Here is a 15,467-nt window from a genome sequence, read left to right as displayed (position 1 = left end):
TTGAAAAGAATAATACTTGGGAATTAGTTCCTAGACCGCATGATAAGAATATCATAGGAACTAAATGGATATTCAAAAACAAGCTAAACGAAAATGGAGAAGTTATTAGAAACAAGGCTAGACTTGTTTGCAACAGATATGCTCAACAAGAAGGTATAGATTTTGAAGAAACTTTTGCAGCTGTTGCTAGACTTGAAGCCATAAGAATGTTTCTTGCTCTTTCTAGTTTTTAGAAATTCATAGTATACCAAATGGATGTAAAATATGCCTTTCTTAATGGAGACTTAGAAGAAGAAGTCTATATTGAACAACCAGAAGGATTCATTCTTGGAAATGATGCAAAACTTGTATGCAAACTCAGAAAAGCTCTCTATGGTCTAAACAGGCTCCAAGAGCATGGTATTACCGTCTTGACAAATATCTCCATCAAAAAGTTTTTTCAAAGGGGTCAGCAGATAGCAATCTATATACAAATATGGACACTGATAAATTGCTAATAATTGTTGTGTATGTTGATGATATTATTTTTGGTAGCAATGAAGAATCCATGAGTCAAACTTTTGCCTTAATAATGCAGCAAGAATTTGAAATGTCCTTGCTTGGAGAGCTTACCTATTTTCTTGGTCTACAAGTTCAACAAAATAAAGATGGTATTTTTCCCTCACAAACCAAATATCTCAAACAAATCCTGAAAAAGTACACCATGTAAGATTCTAAACAAGTATGTACCCCAATGGTAATAGGATGTAGTCTTAGCTCAAATGATGAATCAGTAGCAGTACATCAACCAACTTACAGATCCATGATTGGCAGTCTACTTTATCTAACAGGTACCCTACCGGACATCATGCATGCAGTGGGAATAGTTGGATGATTCCAAGAAAATCCTAAGGAAAAACACCTTCAGGCAGTCAAAAGGATTTTCAAATATCTCCAAGGAACACAGAACTTTGGTTTATGGTATCCTAGAGATATTGATCTTACACTTCATGCATATACAGATGCAGATTGGGTAGGAAGTTTTGATGAAAGAAAAATCACTAGTGGTGGTGCATTCTATATGGGTTCCAGGTTAGTATCTTAGTTCAGCAAGAAACACGGTTCAATTGCATTATCTACAGCTGAAGCAGACTACGTGGCTGCTGCATTTTGTTGCACACAACTACATTGGGTGATGCAAACCTTGCAAGACATTCAAATCACATGTACTCCACCTATCTCCATTCTATGTGATAATACAAGTGCCATCAGTATTTCAAAGAATCCATTCATGCACTCCAAGACGAAGCACATACCCATCAAATATCATTTTCTACGTGAACAAGTGCTTGAACAAAAAGTCAAGATGGAATATGTTCCCTCCAAAGAACAGGTTGCTGATATATTCACTAAACCACTGCCCAGAGAGACATTTGAATATCTCAGACAAAAGCTGGGAGTAGTTGTTGCATCATCCTGCTGTTAAATCCTAATTTCTTCAAAAAAAGGTGGTTATACACGAGTTTCATTAAGCGTAGTGGCGTACATATGCAGGTTTCTGTGGGCACAGTCGCGTATATGATGGTTTGAAGGAAAACAGTGGGCTAGACTAAAAAAAAATGGGGTCTACCATGGTTCTATCAATTATCTACTCTGTTTGATGATGGTTTCACTTTGTTGATAACATGTGGAAATATATTGGTTCTCATAAAGTTGATGATAACTTGATGTATATCTGATTGATGATGATGCTTTGATATCTCTTACTGACATATGCATGTGCAGATCTGACAGTGAATAGGTGGAACAAGTTCACGGGGATAACATGGTTGATGATAGTTTGGGAACTAATGATGGACATATACAGGTTGCTAGTCTAGATGCTAATTGACAGATGCTACTGTTGATGTAGATCATATGATAGTTGTTGATGACTATCATGGTCTTGTTTTAGATATTTGGTCTTTGTTATATAAGTCATGTACATATTTTAATGTAAAGGTCATGAAAAGACCTAATTTGTAACCACACTATGCATGGGATGGATGATGTAATGTTTGTGTTTTTCCATGTATAAACAATTGTATATCACCACTTTGTTGGGAGATGGATGTATGTATGAGCCATTGGTGATAGGAAGGTCATTTGTGATGTATGTATAGAGTCATGTTCTTCCTTTAGAACATCTTTTTGCAAACTTTTCTTATGCTCAAAGGGAGAATGGACTCGATCATGGGAGCTCAATAAACATACTTCAACATATCAGAGATTTCAGCATGCACTCAGGGGGAGCATGACCCTTTGCCCTTGATGTCAAAGGGGAGAGTGACTTGGTAGGGTTGTTGTTGCCATCAAGTCCAAAGGGGGAGATTGTTGGCATTATGATGTATGTGTTGTACTTGATGGAAACCCACTTATAGCAGAAAAACTCACTTGCATATGGTAACTAGAAGAATCTATAGAAGAGATATCAAATGTGACAGAATGCATGACAGTAGTGTTTACAAATGTGATGAAATGCAGAGCAGCTTCAAGGAATCAGTTTAGAAGGCAACTCACTTAGATGAAAGATCACAGTATACCAGATTAGCAGCACAAAGTTACATACCAGACTGCTCAGAATGAAGAAAGAGAGGTATACACAGGTTCACCATTGGCCAAGCCGCGTATACATGCAGGTTCACTGTATACAAGTCACGTATACGTACACATGCACTTTCACAAAAGGAAAAGCGCATATACCATGGAAAACTAAGTTTTTGGTTCGAAGTATTTGGTCCATGGTATTTTGATCCATGGTATTGGTCCATGGTATTTGGTCCAAGGTATTGGCCCTAGGTATTTGATCCAAGGTATTGGTCCTAAGTGGTTTTGGTCCATGATATTGAGAAAGGCTTAAAACTATAAAAGGAGGAGAAGATCATTAGGCGAAGACACACAAGCATTGAATATCTGATGAAGTGTGAGATCTAGTATGCAAGTTATTGGGTTATGGTGCATTGTTGGATTTGAACCAAGGAGGAACCTTAGCCTTTAATGAAAGATAAGATCTAATGATGTATTAGGATCTCAAGGCTTGAAGTGAATTATCTTTATGTGATTTGATCATGTATCTAAATAACTAGCGAATGTTGTAGTCTGTAAATATGATGATCTAGGTATTACTAAAGTCTGCAATAGTTGTAATGTTTAAATCATCATTTACAGATCTATACGCAGGTTCACTTTAGAAAAGGAGCGTATACACATTGGTTTTGCATATCAAAGCAGCGTATACATCATAAATTTTATTTGTAGATCTGTACGCTGGTTCACTTTGAGGAAAGCGTGTATGCATGCAGGTTCGACACATGGAAGTAGCGTATACCTTATAAAATATGTTTGCTGTTGTAGTGTTCTGGGTTCTGGCTTGGGTTCTGGTTACTGTATTCTAGTGACAGTATTATGAATGATCAGATTGATGGGTTGTCAAAGTGATTTGTTGATTCGGTTGTGGTTGGTTCAAAAGGTGATTGATTGATGCATATATATTTGATATGATATTGTTGATGAATCCAGTATAAAAATTTACGAAACGTGGTCCCTGGAAGAAAAAGGAGAAGGTCGTAGCCTTCTATAGGTCAGTGCCTACATACTAGTAAACACATCGGTAGTACAAGAGCTAGGGGGTTGTAGCTCCCTTCCAGTAGAAGCTGGAGAATTAGAGAAGGTTGTAGCCTTCTACAGGTAGAAGCCCGCATATTGGTATAAGATTGCTCCAGTACAAAAACTGTAAACATAATTTTCTTATTAAAAGAAGACAGAGACGATTACAACAGGGGGTTTTCATCCACATTTGGTTTCCACCTTATATCTTGGTGTTCATGTGTGTTGCCTATGTGTGATACTTTAATCTATTTTTACTACACTGTCTAATGAATTCATGATATACTGATTAAAGTTTAATGCATGATAATTTGGGTAAATCAAAAGATCTTTGCATATATGCTGGTTGCATTAAGTACAGTCAGTATACACACTAGTTCACTAAGCTGAAGTAGCATATACAAATTAGTTTTGAAAATTAAATTTTTGATCTGATAATACAGATTCACCCCCCCTCTCAGTATTATTTCCAACACTTAATTTACATCATAAAACAAACAACAAATTGGTGGATTTCCCCTCTGGGTTTCCACGTGAAAACACTGCGTCAAATGTGTGTTTCTCATGAGATTGTTATTTGAATATGTACATCTGAAATCTTGTTGATTCAATGTTTCATGAATAAATGCTCTCACAAGTGAAAGAACATAAGAAGGGACTATACGCATAGTAAGAAGAATAAAATTAAGAGTTTCTTAAATTAGTGATTCATCCTTGCCGTCTCTCATCAATTCTTTATTCCAACAAATTCATAAACATATGATGATGAAATGGAGACGTTACCAACAAATATTGTATTGACGAGTAGGAGTAGACATTTTGGTATCAATCCAAGATGTTCTATTTATACAAGGGGTAGAGAAGTATATCTCATGAGAAGAAGTTCTATTAGTGATCTCATTTCAAGTGAATGTTGTCAAAAGGATTGCTTGAAACATATGGATTTCAAGTTTGCATTGGAGAAAAGGAAGATATATTTGTTAATGAATAAAAACATGCAAAATTCTTATTTAGTGGGGTGCATGTAATATACATTGTGAGGTTATGATTATCATATTGGCTCTTTATTTATCTGTAGAAAGGCTTTCAAAATGTTTCATTCAATTGGTAATTTTTGTTTGTCAAGAATTCAAGAAATTTTTGAAAAATATCCCACATTTTATTTAGAAGTACATCATAAATGACAGTTTCGGCAATTGTCAAATACTGCAATGTCATGGATCAAATACTTCTTTTCAAAGCATGGGGAGTATATGCCAAATAGAGACATAATACATATTCCAGATAATTTCTCAAGATGAGAATTCTACAACTTATACAAAGAATATGCAGAAGGTGTTGAAGGAAATGGTTGTTTTATTGCATATCAATAATTTGTGAAGATATGGAAGATACAATTCAACAATGTCTATATTCCTAAGAAGGCAAGGATGGGGTTTTGGAGTACATGTGCTTCTCTTAAATAAAAAAGGGATAAATGTCAAGGGGCGAAAAGAGGTAAGCATTCATAACATTATTTTTTAAAATTGTATAGTCATGAACTATGAAAACGTATTTATTAATAGCTTTATTATATGTTATGTCTACATTCCATAGTCAAATAACTTCAAGAGCATCGCGAACAACCAAAATAGGCAAGGAAAAGGTTGTACAAGAATCGAAAGAAGTGTTATGATAATCCAAATAAATATTTGGGTTTGGTAGTTGATGGTATGGGCCAAAAGAAAACACTTCTACCACATTTTGTTTTCACACCCAAAAATTTACACAAGGAAAATTTTATTTAGTTTCACTTGGCTGATTGTATGGTATTTAATGGGAAAATGTTGCTAAAGGTTTGCGTCACAGCTACAAATATACATAATGATGCAAATATAAGAATAACCGTAATTCATGATGTGCTTCCTCATTGGTCTGGTAATCTTCCTAATGTTTTGTATCTACAATTGGACAACACTTGTCGTGAAAACAAAAATCAGATTGTTTTTGGATATCTAAACATGATTGTTGAATTGAGAATTTTCTTAGAAGGTAAATGTTGGTTTCCTTCTTGTTGGGCATCCTCATGACCATATTGATTAGATGTTCATTCATTTTCAATCACATAGAGGAAGGATGTTGGGAGCTTGCCATCATTAATTGAATGTATTAAGAAATCATACATGCCAAAGCCTATTTTTCATGTGTTGGAAGAAATAGCTGGCATGCAAAGGTTTATTCTGGGATCACATGGTGAGGAGAAATGCATTGAACAACTTAATGACATTACCTACCAACATCAATTTCATATCAAAAAATTTCATGGGAAAACACTAATATGGGGCAAGAAGTATCCAACTAATGCAGAATGGGCGTCATCATCATGTTTGTCATTTTTTAAGTTCTTTCCAGATCATCCATTTGCATCAAATATATTGTTAGTACAAGCAGTTGCTGAAGTTCATAATGCATGAAGGAAGAAGAGATATATAAATTATTATGATTGCTTGGAAGTAATTAAAAAATGTATTAGATATATATAAGAGTACTTTGATGTTATTGATTCAGTTTGGTGGTAGTATTTTTTCAATAATCAGAGTGATATCATTTCAAGATCAACAAATGAAGATATACTTTTCAAGACTCCATTTCTTTGGCCACAAAATGTGTCAAATAAACATGAGGAAAGAAACATTGTTGAACAACAACAACCTCAAGGTATTATTAATTCTTGACAGGTAGAGGAAAGAGAAATATATATTGGTTCCATAATATCTTGTGCACAACGTGAAGCCATGGAAGACCTTTACAGGGGTTTAGTAAAGGATATTAAGGAGGGTTACATGATCGCAGTGTTAGCAAATGGAGATGCACGTGGCTATCCATTCTGGGTTACCAATATTATAAAGGTCATTACAGAAAATGAAGATGTTGCAGGTGTTGAAGTACATTGGTATGCCACAAATACACAACCATTCAATGGTTTGTACAAGCCAGAGATGGTAGTTGATAAAAAAAATTGGCGGAAAGAGAAAGAGAAAGGGTAGAAATATAATCGTCACAACACAAACCTCTTAAAATTGGAGGATGTTGGCATACTTTTTTATGACTTGAATTTAACAAAGAGAGGAACTCTTTGCTTCAGGATAAGATTCTGAAGAGGTTGCTACCAGAGGAAACAATGTTGAGATGGGAGTCTACTGAACCCAGTCATAGATTTAGAATATTCTTGAAACTTGAAATGGTGGGCATGCATGCTGACCTACATGGGGCACTAGTTGATGAAAGAGAAGAATATGGAACATGTTTATCTGCATCCAGTCATTCATCTGAAGATGTGAATTTTGATGGTGTGCAAGAAAATATGAGTGATTCTAAATAATTGTCTAAGACAATTTATATAACTGATGTTTTCATGGTATCTTGAAATAAAAATTTATTTTCCATATCATGTTACATGAAGTTATGAGTCACTTTTATGTTTGTTGGATTATATGTTTTAATTATTGTGAATTTATTTGTTTAGAATATTCACAATGCAACAATAACTTAGAGAAATAATTTATGTTTCATTCAATCTACAAGTATTGATATTTTGATTAATCTATTAATATAATTTTTTCATAATGTCATGGTTGAAATATGTTGAAATAAGTTTTTTAATTCTATGGTTGAAAAATTGTCAATTTTTTTTATTATCTTTAATGTTACGGTTGAAAATAATTAGAATGTTGGCGATCTTTATTGTCATGTTATTATATGTTTAATGACATGGATGAAAATTATTGGAATTTTAATGTGTTTTGGATCCCATTATTTTATCTTTAATTCCATTACTAAAAACTGTTGAAATTATACCCGTAAAAGAAAAATGTTATTCTACCAACAACATCAATGTGTTTTCTTTCATTTATTTTGCACAAAAAATTTGGTTTTACTGCCATTTTTAAAAAATGTTGAATATTAACCCTAAAAAAAAACATCATTCCATAATACACACTTTTTGTTTCTGGGTTGTTTTTCATGTTTTATAGGGTTTTTCTGGCTAGAGCTCTTATTTTGAGTTTACAGTTCCTGTTTCAAAGTTTACATTGTTTACACCAGAGGAAGTTTTTTTAGGGAAGAATCTAGATGTGTCACACTTCAGGATATTTGGATCATCAATTTAATGTCGTGTTTCCAAGGATGCAAGGAAAAATCTAGAACCTACAACTGAGTTGGGCATATTTTTTGGGTACACAAAAACACCTCACAACTATCATGTGTACTTTCCATCTATGAGGATGACAATTGTTAGGAGAGATGTAAAGTTTGATGAGGAGAAGGTAACGAAGTGTTCTCTAGAAAGGCAGCTTCAGTTGCATTCAGATCAGGAGATTTTGGCTCCAAAGGAAGAACCTTAGGAAGTCGTGGAGTAGCCACAAGCAGAGGAGCAGAGAGCGGAGAAATCCACTCAAGCAAGGACATCCAAAGAAGGTAGGAAGCAAACTAGGGAAGCTAACAAATTATTGCATGATGCTATAGAGAATGTGGGAGCACCCACATCACAACACAGGAAAAGGATGTCACCGGATTGGTACATTGGCTACATGGCTCTGATGCTTGAGCTTGTATAGACTGAGCCATCCTCATTTGAGGAAGCAGTGCAACAACCAGTATGGGTTGATGCAAAGTAATATGATTCCATTAGTATAAAAGGTGTTTGTGAAGTGGTCCCAAGACCAGAGGACAAATCAGTGGTGGGTTCGAGATGGATCTACAATGTGAATCAGGCAACATACAGAAGCATTGAGAAACACAAGGCCAAACTTGTGGTCAAGCAATTCTCTCAGGCATAGGGAATTGACTATGAGGATACCTTTGCTCTAGTAGAAAAGTACTCTTCAACCAGATCAATCTAGCACCTACAGTGTAGATGGGAAGGAAGATCCATCAAATGGATGTGAAGACAACATTCCTTAATGGAGTTATTGAGGAAGGGGTGTACATTGAACAACCTGAAGGATTTGAGACCTTCGACAAAGAGTCACATGTGTGCATACTCAAGTGAGAATTGTATGGATAGAAGCGAGAACCTCATGCTCGGTATCACGAGTATCAACAACTATCTCACTAGGTTGGGCTTCACCAAAAGTGAAGAAGATGCAAACCTTTACCACATTGTTGCTGAAGGTAAATTTTTTATTATAGTATTACATGTCGATGATTTAATTTTAACTGGTGATGAGAAGTTTACCAAATCTTGTAAAGAGGATATTGCAAGAGAATTTGAGATGAAGGACATGGGACTCATGCAATATTTCCTTGGTTTGAAAGTATGGCAAGGAGATGGGGAATTGTTTGTCTCTCAAGGAAAGTATACCAATGAGATACTAAATAAGTTCCACATGGAGAGTAGCAAAGCCACGAAGACTCCTCTAGCAGGAAATTTGAGGAAAGAGGATGCTACTTCAGGTGAGGTAGTGGAGGCTACCATTTACAAAAAACTTATGGGTTCACTTGTGTATTTGGTGAACACATGACCATACAAGTTTATGTAGTTAACAATCTTAGTCAAGCAATGGTTAAGCTAGCCAAATTGTATTGGAAGGAAACAAATCATGTGTTGAGATACCTTAGAGGCACTACTTATTTTGGTCTTTGGTATAGATAGACAGAGGGAGTGAAGCTACAAGCCTTAACATATGCAGATTGGGTGGGGAGTCCATCAAATAGGAAAAGCACATCAGGAGGAATTTTCAGTGTTGGGTTAGCGACAGTTTCTTGGTACATCAAGAAGCAGGGATATCTGGCACTCAACTCAACAGAAATAGAGTACATGGTTGCAAGTCAAGAAAAATGTTAGGTTATCTGGATGAGAAAGGTTCTTGTTGGGTTATTTAGTCAGAAGATGGATCCTACTGTGATTTACTGTGACAATTAGAGTTGTATCAAACTCTATGAGAATCCAGTATTTCATGATCGATCCAAGCATATCGAAATATAGTATCACCATCTACAAGATTGTGTGCATATGAGGATCATGTTGTCAGCATATGTTTGAATAGAGGAAAAGATGTAGATATTTTGAAAAAGGTTTCATCAAGAGGAAAAAATTGAGTTCCATAAAGGTAGGATTAGGGTATTAGATAATCCTTTTCTTGCTGAGACACTTGAATTCAATTTAGTATGATTACCTGCTAATTTCTAGTAATATATTTTAGTTAAAATGAGTTATTGTTAGTTTAAGTAGTTCTAAATGCAAGAGGAACTAGTGGAAGATCAAAGAGTGGAAGCGTAACTTCAACTCACTATAGTGATCAACCAGTTAACTAATCAATCAACCCAAAATAACTGATGCATGCATAGAATTTGAGTTACCCAGTTGAGATTGGAGTTCAAAGGAAATGGATGATTAGTTGTAAACTATTCCAAGTTGTATAGGTGGTGAATATAGTCAGAGATTGGCCTAAAGGAATTCAACAATCTAGATTGAGTAGATTTCCTTAATTAATAGGGGATAATTCCTCAAGGAAAAACAAAAGGAAATAGGAGCTGTTATAGACATTTTTGTGCCTTACAGCATGAAGCATGAAATGTCCATAATCTAAGGGATCCAAAGTCCCTAAACATGATGTTCCTACCCCTAGAGGAACAAGGTCAGCAAACCACAGCACTTCAAATCAGTTCTCCACCTGAAAACACTAAAAAACAAGCAATTTCGGGATCATGTCAACTGCCCCACTAAGCATCTGCGCTGAATGTCAACTGCTCCTCTCTGTACCTGCGATGAATGTCAACTCCAATGAAGGCTACCTGCACTGAGCGAGATTGGACAAATGGCACATTCATTTCTCAAGGTGTCAATGCCCAGGAAGCTTCCAAAATGACACTTGGATCAAGGAATTCGCCTTGTGATGAGTAAGAGGATCTAAAACTCCAAGTGGAGGCAAGGATCTCCAAGTGGACTCAAGAACTGAAGTTTAACTAAAGTGGGAGAGGACACAAGTCAGCTTCACACCAGCCTCAAGCTGACTCATCCTTTCTCCACTTCTCCTATATATAGAGCTCTCTCATGAGGTCTAAGGAGGCTGGAATTTTGTGCAAGTAAAGAAATGCTGTTGGTTTCATTATAGAACTATTGGGTGATTGCTTGAAGGAGGTGAAGAGGATATTTCTTTCTGCTGGGAGGTGTTGCTGGATTGGGCCTCTTATGGTTGTAACACTCTCAGAACTTTACTTCTTCAATTAATAAAAGCAATTGAGGTTCTTCTATATGCATTTGTCTCAATGATGTATTATTATAATTGTGTATTTGATTTATTCTAATCCTTGAATCAAATATGAATGCATGCTTCTTGTAGTTTCCTTCTCTTGCTATTTTGCAGGATCACATTGTAGCTGGGCCAGTGAAAGAGCAAAGAGCTGGAAGCAAGCAGCAAGGAGAGAAGATTGGATCAACCATTAAGCGCAAGACAACGGTTAGTGGATCCTTTTCTCCTCTTTTGCTTTCATAAAGAAGAAAATCTCAAATAGTTTTGTTTTCAGTTGTTGCTGAGGAACTATCACCCTTAGAGTGGGATAGGGTCATCCGAATCAAATACTTTTCCCTACAACAAATTGGCGACTCCACTGGGGATCGTATCTTGTTGGTTGTTTGTGTTTTAGCTATTCATTTCCTAAACACAGGGAGTACCGAATCGAACTGCATTTGGATCTTTCAAATGCAAAGTAGAGGGCAGCTACTCTAGCTTAGTTTCTGGGCATGTTTATGATTTGAAGAGCTGATCCACAAGGACTCTGAACAGCTCTTAGTGATAGCTTTTCATCCTCCTTATCATCCCTTAGTGTGTACTTGACTGATAGCTTCTGATTTGGCCAAAAACTGTGAATTTTTGAGCAATCTGTGACCCGGAAACCAAGAGAAACGAAAGTTTCGTTCTTCAGTGCAAGTGTTGTGAAGGCAGTCTGCATTTCAGCGCAGTTCCCGAAGGGGCTACCTGCGCTGAATGTCAAACTGACAGTGTACCACCTGCGGTGAACCAGTCTTGCCTTGTGCTACTGGGGTTTCCTGCTGTTTCTTGCCCTATTTTCACCTTTGTTTTTGCTGCCTGTTACCAGTCAATGTACCTATCTGAAACCAACTTCCCTTGCCACTATTCTGCCTCGGTTGTATAAAGAAACTGTGTTTGTTCTTTGTGTATTTCTTACATCATTTACAGTTTCCCATAACGAAAGTGAACTAGTCTTGCTGTGGCCTCTTAGATCTAGACCTGTGATAGGTGTCTTTCTGATCTTGAGAGTTAGTTTGTTTGCTGTTCATAGCTGATTGATTGAGCTTTTGCTTTCGTCATATGGTTTGAATTTACATATTTCTAGTGTCGAAACAAGTAAATCTTAAGGTGTCTTTTGATTTTGGACAAGCTTGTTTGCTTTCACTTGAAATTGAATTCAAAGTTATACAACAGCTTTCTTTTTGTAATACATCAACATTAAGAAAGAGAAAAGAAATACCTGCATTTTGCATTTGCATTTCTGATAAGTTTGCGTGATTGATCTAGGAGAAAGTGCATTAGTGTGTGCTTGGTGATCTGTGTGAAAAGATTATGTCTTTCTTTTCCCTCAGTAGTTAGGATTTTCAAAGTTAAAAGATTATAAAGCTTGCTTATCATCTTAAACTGCATTTAGGAATTTGTACCAATACATCTCGTGGTGATCCTGAAAGACAAACTGCTAAACAAGATCAACTTAAAATATATTGAATGAACCTAACAACGCTTTGTAACATAACGCTCACAGTAGAGGTCTAGGTAGAGACATGTTCCGGCGTCATTAAACGTAGTGACTGTCGATCTCTACGAAGGTGGGTGATTCCTCCTGAGGGACGATAGCACTAATACGGACTTGTGCTCCCACGTACCGTCGCGTATATATTGGGAGACCCCTATAGGCATTTATCCTTTATCCTTAGGAAGCCGTGTCGGCCGCCCTATTGATCGCGATGCAGTGAACACAACATTCACGAAGATCGACCACTCGTACCGTAAAACGTATTCTGTGGTTTCGCGAAAGGTTTGGCACACCCTCTGCCTAGATCTCCAGAGCAGTTTCTTTTGGCCCTTTTCAAACTCTATAACTGAAAAGGTCCAACCGAGCATTTGTCACTTCGGGCTCGTTAAAACATCGAAGGAGACTAGAGTCATCTTTAGCTTTTTCTCGACTCTTTAAAACTGAAAAAGCAAGTTGTGTCTTAAAGCGTCTAATAAAATTCATTCAATACGGAAACATAATTCCCCTTTTGTATTTTAGTTGATCGAGTAATCCGCAACCGTGGAAGAAAGTCAATTGAACCCCCGTCGTTCGCAGAGACTTGCGAGTCAACCGTCTTTGTCTCCAGAATCGAAAGTAGTACGGACAAAGCGAACTCGTTTAACCGGTTCAAAATCTCCTTTGAAAGTTAGAACACTTGTTCCAACCACCACTGAGATTCCGGTTACTCCAAGCATTTCTGGAACCCCTGCCTCTTTTGAAGAAGTTCAACAGCAACAGAGGGACAGTAACACTGATCCTAGTCTGGGGGCAAATACTTGTGTAACTGAACCAGTTCCATCTGTAACCGGTCCAGAGAGTTTTGTTCCTCAAACAACTGCCGCTGTCGAAACAACCACTTCTTCGGCACCAGAAATATTTTACGGACCTGACGGTCTTCCTCTTCCACCTGGTTTGATTGCAATAGAGGAAATTGTAGAAGACCCGCAAGCAAATACTCCAACTCATTTTGGAGTAGGTGTCACTCTTTTTCCTTCTGCATCAGAAGTTTGTCCATCACCAGTGGAAGTTCCTGTAGAATTGCTAGGCAATTTATTGGATAGACTTAAAATGTCTGAGCAACTGTCGACATCAAGGACTGTGTCAAATGACACAGCGACGGCAGAACCCCCTGCCGCCATTCTGACAATGTTTGCCGGTGTACCCTCTGTCCCAACTAGCACTCAACTGCTAGAAGGGGTCCATCCAGGGACTATCTCGACAGTATGGTCTGTTCCAGTTTGTTCCTCCGGAGTAATATCCGGTAATTCTTATGTTGAAACTAGACAAATTGATCCTTATGGAGGTCAATTTGGGCCATCCAGTCCCCAAGGGCAGAGCATACCCTTGAGTTCCGGATTGCTACCGCATGGGGGGCAGTATGCCTTTTCATTACCCCCTCCGGGAGGGTACCCATACGGCAGTTCTCAACCATATTCAGGTTTAACTGGAGTTGCAACAAGTGGTTGGGTACCTATGCTACCCCAACAGCTAAGAGTTGTATATTCTATGCAACAGTGTATACCTGTGACGAGCATCCCGACGACGCCTGCTATTGTAACAGTGTCGCAAGTTCAAGTGATGCCTGTTGTGTGTCAACCTCAAGTTGTAATGCAACAGCCCCTTGACCCTGGGACACAACCACAATCGCCAACTGCCAGGACATCACAGGTACAAACGGGTACCATTACCTCACATCTTGGTCCGTCGGTTAGTATGGCACAACAGAACATGGCCTCACAGCCATGGATGGTGCAATACCAACAACCACAATTCCAGCAGGTGTACCAGGGGTTTGAGCAACAGATCTTTGCGAATAGTGGGCAACCGTATATTCAAAACGGATTAAATCAACCACTTTACAGTGGCCAAGCCCACCAACCATATCAGTCATATCAGCATCAATTGCATTATGCCGGTATGCAAAGGCCTACTGCTCAGGCGATTCCATCGTATCCTCGGTACGCCTCACCAAACCTGAATCAACAGTTACCATTTGTGGCAACTCTAGAATTACCAGATTTACATCGTTTGACGAACGATCCAATCACCTATGCCCATTGGTGGCCAGCGATTCCTCATAAGCTTCCTTCGGACATTCCTAAATTCAATGGAAATCCTGGTGAAGACCCGTCGAATCATGTGATGACTTTTCATCTGTGGTGTTCATCAAATACCTTGAATGATGATTCGATAAGGCTTCACCTTTTCCAGAGGACATTGACTGGTCCGGCGGCTAAATGGTATATTGAGTTACCTAGAGCTTCTTTCGACAATTTCAGTTCCCTAGCCACGAATTTCTTAACCCACTTTCAATTACCTATTAGGTACGAAACTGGAACAGAAATCTTAACCAATTTCAAGCAGACAACGGCCACACATATATCTGATCATATACATGAGTGGCGACGTCGTCGCAGAATGGTAAAGACTTACGTTCCGGATCAGCTGTTAGCTGAGTGGTTCATAAAGTCGCTTCTTCCCGCTATAACGGAAGATGTGGCCAAGGGAGGGGTCGTAACAGAGGAGCGATTCATTGCTCGTGCACAATATTTGGACTTAGTATATACTCAGTCTGGCACGCTCTATGATAAGATACCTGACACCCCCAGACTGGAATTCTCAATCCCTCCTCCTCCTGGATCGAATAATGACTCTCATGCCGGTGATGGTGTGATTGGCACTGCAAACGCAAAGTCGACAAGGGATTCGAATAAGAAATCCCGTAAGACTTCGAATCAAAATGCAAATCGAGAACTTCTTGCTTCGGAAGTAAATGCCGTATCAGCAGATAAAGGCAAAAATTCCAATCAACCAGGGAGCAAGAAGAATCAAAACAAAGGGAAGAAGAAGAAACAAGGAGAGTCATCTCCTCGAAAAACTTCTTCAAGCCCTCCTCGAGATAGGAAACCACCTTTTGGGTGTCAAATATGTGATGAGGATCACTGGACGAGGGAATGTCCATACAAAGCTGAGCTTAAAAGATTCTTTAAGAGTCCGCAAACCTCAGCTGTGTTAACTGATCCGTTTCCGAATCGAGGAACAAATCTGGTTGCTAATCAAAATGCTTCCCAATC

This window comes from Pinus tabuliformis, chromosome 2_2, assembly GCF_031772625.1.
Source record: "Pinus tabuliformis cultivar Carrire ecotype Pingquan chromosome 2_2, CPIR1, whole genome shotgun sequence".
Taxonomy (NCBI): domain Eukaryota; kingdom Viridiplantae; phylum Streptophyta; class Pinopsida; order Pinales; family Pinaceae; genus Pinus; species Pinus tabuliformis.
The sequence above is the reverse complement of the archived record's forward strand: the minus strand, read 5'-3'. Positions refer to the sequence as shown.